Raw genomic sequence first — 5,777 nt, 5'->3', positions numbered from 1 at the left:
ACTACATGTAGCTAACAATTATTGCAATTCAACCCTCGTATTTGATTTTCTAATTGCGTTTTTTTGTTTCAGATTTATGTCATACTTGTTATTTAAGTTTCAGTCAATTGTTTTCTTGAAGTTATCTTTTGATTTCGATGTGTTTTTACTGTTCTTATATATATTTCGTACTTTTTATTCAAATCTCACTCAGTTGTCTTTCATTAAGTTATATATAATGTGATATAATCTGTTTTGGTGTTGTATTTTCTGAACTTTTTTCTTTTCATCGTAATGTTGCGATTGCATGCCCAGTATTAATTTTCAATTGTTTTATCTATTCTTTGGATTTGCTTTTGAATTTTTGTCATTTACTTATGATTTTAACCTCATGTAGATAAGTATATACAGTACATTGTATGCAATCCGTATCAGTTAATAATATTTTATTATTTTCGTTTTTCTAACAACTCATGACATCTGACATTCTGAAATTTTGAATCATCTTTCCAACTTATTCCATATTTTAAAATATTTCTTAGAACTTTTTACAAATTGTATTTGTTTTTATCCATTAAATTATTATTCTTTGATTTCGATACAATCATTATATACCTCACCTTTAGTTTTCCGTAATTGACATATCACTTGCCACGAATTTTACTTTTCTTAAATTGTCATAGATTCATCTAAGCATTTCACATAAGTCTCCTGTTACTTTTTGTTTCGTTACTATGTATTTTTATCTAAATTTATCAAAGTAATTATTTTACAACAATCTGTTTTTTCTTTCACTTCATAGATATGTTTGAGGATTTTATTTTCAAACATTCCATTTTATATCTAAACATATTCTGATTTGGTCATTGTTATATCTAATTGCCTTTAAGATTTTTCTGTTATCGGTTGTTCTTTTTTCTCTCCCTCATGTATGTGTTTCCACCTGCATGTCTGTATAATTCGTTTTGTACGTGTCCATAAATATTGTACTCATTGTATGTGGACCCCATGGAAGAACAGCGTTGCCATGTTGGCAACGCTGAATATGGGCAATCCACCCGTTTTTTTATTTTTATACGGAAATAAATACCATACCATACCATACCATATTGAGGTATTTACATAACTTACTTAAAGAAGACGTAGCTCTTGACATTGCTGAAGGTGTTAATTCTGGAGTGATCTGTCTGTCATCTGTTAACGAAAAGAAGACAACAAAAACAGTTGGTAGAATACTAACCAGTGACAGATTACTACCTCACAGAATTAAGAGTCTCATTGCACCCAAAATCTCGATACTAGTTAATATAAAGAAAACACAAATCCACCTTTGCTTACAACTCATCAAAAAGTGTTGTCGAGTTTTATCTCCATGCGCAACGATAATTCTAGAAAGCGTGTCAGTTTGATATTAAAAGCAGTGAAGCAAACGACAAGACGGATTCAGTTGTGCTCTTTTCCAGCGTTTCCAAAACATACGTACGTACGCATACGACACACTCGCAATGCACTTTGTAATCACACTCACCAGAAATGTTGTCTGTGTTTTGGATCAGTTGTGTTCGGATGTTTCCTTCTTGCCAATCACTGCCTGCAATGGGTATTCATATTCATTTGATATATTTTCCACACAGATTACACTTGGAACATACATTTATATTAGAAAAGTATATGAGAGTTCATTATTATACAAACTGAACTTTTGATATATTTCATGATAGAGTACAGAAAAGGAAAAGGTAGTAAAGTCTCCTCTATGAGTATACTCTCGGTAGTTTTCTAAAGGAAACTGTAAAGTGTGCAGGTTGTACGAACTTTACAAAGGACTGATATGATCCTGTATTACTCGACCGACTGTACGATAAAGTATTCACATTTCTGTTTATGGATGGGTAAATCTATGGAGCATAGTTGGAGGTGAGCTTGAAAATTATTCTTTCGCACGTTTACTTTCACTAAACTGTTGGTCTGCCGTGTGGTCTAGTAGTGATTACACATTTTGAGAAGATTCAGGGTCTTCGTATAGTAAGCTCCACAAAACATTAAATAGTTTAGACTTCACCCTTATCAGGCTGGTATTTTTGGCAATGTTGCATGGGGGGGGGGGGGACCAATTCCACTCCCCCTCCCTTCCTCCCGAGAGCTCGATCCCTACGAAACTTTGCACGTCCATTACCCGCCTTGTAATTTTAAAATTCTGTCTTTTTTATGTCAAATAACCATTATTTTCTTCTTTTTTTTTTAAATCAATAAATTGAAATTAAACCCAAGCTCTTCTAGCTGTTGACTAGAGCAGATTTTTTGTATGAGATTATGATTAGGCCTGCTCCACAAAATGTACTCAAATATATAACTGGATATGAACACACTGATTGTTGCTTCTCCGACTGCCTGACAAGACGGCACTGAATCATTCCAAACCGGGAAGTAAGTCGACCATCCGGGTCTCCCAACACACTGAAGTGTCGCGCTGCCATTGATGACGTAACCCTCTCGACAGGTGAGAGTTATCATGGACCCGAACCTCGTGATGTTAGAGTTCCAATCACCATCAGGTACATGAATAGGATGACCACATTCCGCAGCCGAAACTATCAAAGCAAAAAAGCAATGATTTCTCGTAAACTATCTAGAATACCTACAACAATGATAAATAAAAATGATTAAAAACACTAACAATTGGACATCTGTATAAAATTCATTTGTGCGACTGTTGCAATTTAGCTAAGTGTCTAAAATCGTTATTTTTTTTTTTGTATCCATAAATATATAGCAAAATATCTAACATAATTTTGTTTATGTGCTCTTTAAGAACATTGTATGGCATGTTCGAAATGTTTGAAAATATCATTTTACGGTCTCCCAATTTCTGAGCAATAATTTAAGAATGCATGAAAGAGAGCTGCTGCAAAGAGTGAGGGTTGTAAATTGTGGGGATCACGTTATGATAAGGACTGTACAAATTAAGATTGTACTATAAAAAAAAAGTACATATGATGCTATGCGATAAACCCTTGTTATGGTATTGATGGTCGCTGACATATCTAGGACCTATTGTTGTATATAGCGATTATCAGCAGAATCAAACATATCGTATGGCGGTAGTGAATGCCATAAAATAAATACTTATAATCAGACTGAGAGGGAGAGAGTTCAGTTCAGTCTTTGCTGGTCTTATTACTGCATTTCATATTCAATACAGAATTTAAAATAATATTGGCATAAATAATGAATTATGCACGTCAATATATACAATAAGTATTATACAATTAATGACAATCGTATATAGGGTTACAAGACCAGGAGTTCATAGAAGCAATATCATTACCTTTTACTCATTGTGAATATGAATATCTTGTTCTTTTACTCACGGTTAAAGAAATGGTAGAAATTTCCTCTCTCGTTTCCACATTTCCAATTATGAGAACAGGTTGAACAGGTAGAGACGAAGTTGTAATAATCCATTTGTCGAAGACATGTACATTCTCTCTCATGCATGACAGCAATGGAATTGCGAACTGGGTGTCTTCTACACGTAGATGCACACTCTTCGTAGGAATTAACTTCAAAGTCAGGACTAGGTAGAGCCTGAAATGTCTGTTCGTCACCATAGTAGCATATAAGATATCCAGGTACTACGTGGAAACAGAATATCATGCGATGGGGGTAACTTGCTCATCCAACTGTCACGGAGTTCATTGTGAAAGTAGTATGAGACCAACCCTAAGCTGCACTTTTTTGGTATATTATTATATAATGGATCGATAAGAATTAAGTCTATAGATTTCACAAGCAATATATAAGGAAATCTTGTAGCCTGCGGTATTATCTCCACTTAAGCAATATATCGTTTGCAGCGAATTTATGCACTCCTGCTAAATCATGCCACAGACACAATTGCATGAAGATAATATACATTTTGTAAATTTAGCTCAATGCACTTGTCATGTCGCTGAAGCAGATGTATTCCACACGTAATGCAGGGCTGGCATACTGTGCTTAACATTTCTGCTATTTTTTTTTTTTTTTTTTGCGTAGTTGTACCATAAAAAGCTGACAGGAGAAAGCCAGGCACCATTACACTTTATACACAGAACCTCACCTCGGCACTTGAGTCTGGCAATCCTTCCCGATGGACACTCAGTGCTACTCAGTGAACAATCCATAACACGCAGAGAATCTATCGAGTGATATTACGAAAACCATTTAGAAATATTGTTCAAAAGTACAATCACCTCCTCTCTGATAACGAATTAAAGTGCATATTGATAACAGTTAAGCAAACGTCTTCTGTTTCTCTTAAACAAATGTTTTAACATTGCAATTATGAAACCCTTTGGAAAATTCGATTCATGTGTCATGTCACCTAACACTGCTGTATGCTGGTTAAAGGCTTTCATTTTTGTTCATGCCAGTTCCTTACATACTTGGATAAGATGGTTTACACTCTTAACAAAGATAAAATTGAGTATCCGGCAAAAGAGCTAACCGATGTATTCCGACATTAATGACGTGAGATGTCTAACATAACATCTCATGTTTATTATCACGGTTATCGTAATAATGATCATGAGTATTATCATTCGCTAAATACAGCTAACCGTACATAGCTATTCGCATAACTTAGTCAAGATTCTTACTTTTAGAAACAACACTTTTGCATTCATGAGTGTGATTTCTCACCTGTACACGCGGGACGTGGCCTTATGAATTACTCATTAGAAGCATTTTGCCTCTGAGAGTGGGAATGGGACGATTGCACAAAGTTGGCAAGATTGCTTTCCTAGGCTTCCACGAAAGGCTTTTTCATCATGTTTTTTTTTTTGTAATTTCTTGATTATTACACTATGCCATAGATACTGATAGAAGTGAACTAGAACACATCTCTTATTCTAGAATGCATACATGTACAATAGTCCTACAGTAATTACACCAAGTGCATTGCAGCCTCTGAGTCTTGTTACGTGTTGCTGTACTGGGCAAAGTCTGATTCGAATATCCTTCTGCCGCTGGGTAGCCAAGCTCTCCGCAGATCAGTTTGGCAGCTTTGCCGTTGAATCCATCATAGCAGACATAGCTGTCTGGTTCGAGGAGCACCAAACCTTCCAAGGGAGAGGGTCCACCTACCAGTCCCACAGATGGTGATTCTTGAAAATAAATGAGATCTAATTTCAGGCTTTGGTTTATTGATGATGTTGCAAATGAGTTGTAGATACTATGTTTCGTGTTCAGTGATATTCTATGTTTAATCAACTGATGACTTTTCTAGAGTCACTAACACATAGAACTTCATATACCCTCAGTGAGCTCTATAATGATTATTGTGATCAATTCAACCTTAAATTTTAGAAAGTAAAGATTGAGCGTTATCAAGATATGGAATTATGGGATAAAAAAATTTCTGGAAAAATCTAATATCATTAACTGTATAGTTATTCTCAAAATTACGTTCTTCGGGGTTTTCTTTATCTAAGATGTCAGACAATGCTCATTATTGTGAATATAACTTATCAGTGCTATATTTCTTGAGAGATTGATTGTCACATTTATTGTCATCACTATTGTCATACAGTTTGGTTATGTGTTTACATATCGACTTCGTAATCCTGTAGTGTATGATAAAGTCGTTATAGCTCAACTACAGAAGATATTACTGTCACCAACTTCCGTAGGTAATTGGATTCTTCGGTTGAGTTAAGAGCAAATAAACACTATAATGGACAATTCCCACGATTTCTTCGCTCGGGTTTATGTACCAAAGTTGTGCCAAAATATAAATCTGTAATGTGGATCGTTGT

General features: G+C 35.0%; 1 long non-coding RNA gene across 1 annotated transcript; it reads right to left on the bottom strand.

The window, feature by feature from the left end:
* Nucleotides 1–2,517: 2,517 nt before the first annotated feature.
* Nucleotides 2,518–4,476, bottom strand: LOC139730011 (uncharacterized). Its single transcript, XR_011710898.1, has 3 exons — nucleotides 4,082–4,476; nucleotides 3,351–3,614; nucleotides 2,518–2,570 (listed from the first exon to the last, which is right to left on the bottom strand). It is a non-coding gene; the product is annotated as an uncharacterized lncRNA (long non-coding RNA).
* Between the last annotated feature and the right edge of the window lie 1,301 nt (nucleotides 4,477–5,777).

Source organism: Diadema antillarum, unplaced genomic scaffold (genome assembly GCF_040938485.1).
Source record: "Diadema antillarum isolate AM-2024a unplaced genomic scaffold, OU_Dant_1.0 scf00000021, whole genome shotgun sequence".
NCBI lineage: Eukaryota > Metazoa > Echinodermata > Echinoidea > Diadematoida > Diadematidae > Diadema > Diadema antillarum.
Note: the sequence above shows the minus strand (reverse complement) of the source record. Positions and strands in the feature narration are given on the sequence as shown.